The sequence below is a fragment of the Oryzias melastigma genome, linkage group LG19 (assembly GCF_002922805.2).
Source record: "Oryzias melastigma strain HK-1 linkage group LG19, ASM292280v2, whole genome shotgun sequence".
In the NCBI taxonomy this organism is placed as follows: Eukaryota; Metazoa; Chordata; class Actinopteri; order Beloniformes; family Adrianichthyidae; genus Oryzias; species Oryzias melastigma.
The window spans coordinates 1581531-1582062 of record NC_050530.1 but is presented as its reverse complement, the minus strand read 5'-3'; positions in this window follow the sequence as shown (position 1 = coordinate 1582062).

Sequence of the window (532 nt, the reverse complement as noted above, 5' to 3'; positions counted from 1 at the left end):
TTTGAGCTGGATTGGTGGGTTTGCTCACACTGGCTTAAGTGGGCACTCTGTAGTCTGGATGGCATAGAGCCAAACTACTGAGTCCCCACCTAGACATGTATGGGTGGGCCCACATTGGGGGAAAACTCAATTCCCTTTTTCAGCTAATGGTTGAACCAAATTGGTCCAAACCCCCAGCATGTTGAGTGACAGAACTGAGGGCCAGCCAGAGTTTTTCTTCACCTTTTTCTTCTCTTCCTTCCTGGTGCATTTAATGAACTTAGAACAGGACCCAGCCAGCTCTAAGTCTGTGATGCTGCTTGACATTTGCATGCTTTGGGGGGAAAGTTTGCCTGCCTGTTCATCATTCAATCAGGAAAAAGTACTGGTTCAAGTAAACATCCCTGCAAAACGAAGATTGGCACTGCATAAAGCCTAAACGGTGTCGCTTATAGGACCTACACGTGTAACCGAAGGCCTACCTGACAATCATTCCAGAGTCTGCTGGCATCTGTAGCCTGTGCCACCCCACCCCTCCTGGTTGAGTGATTTT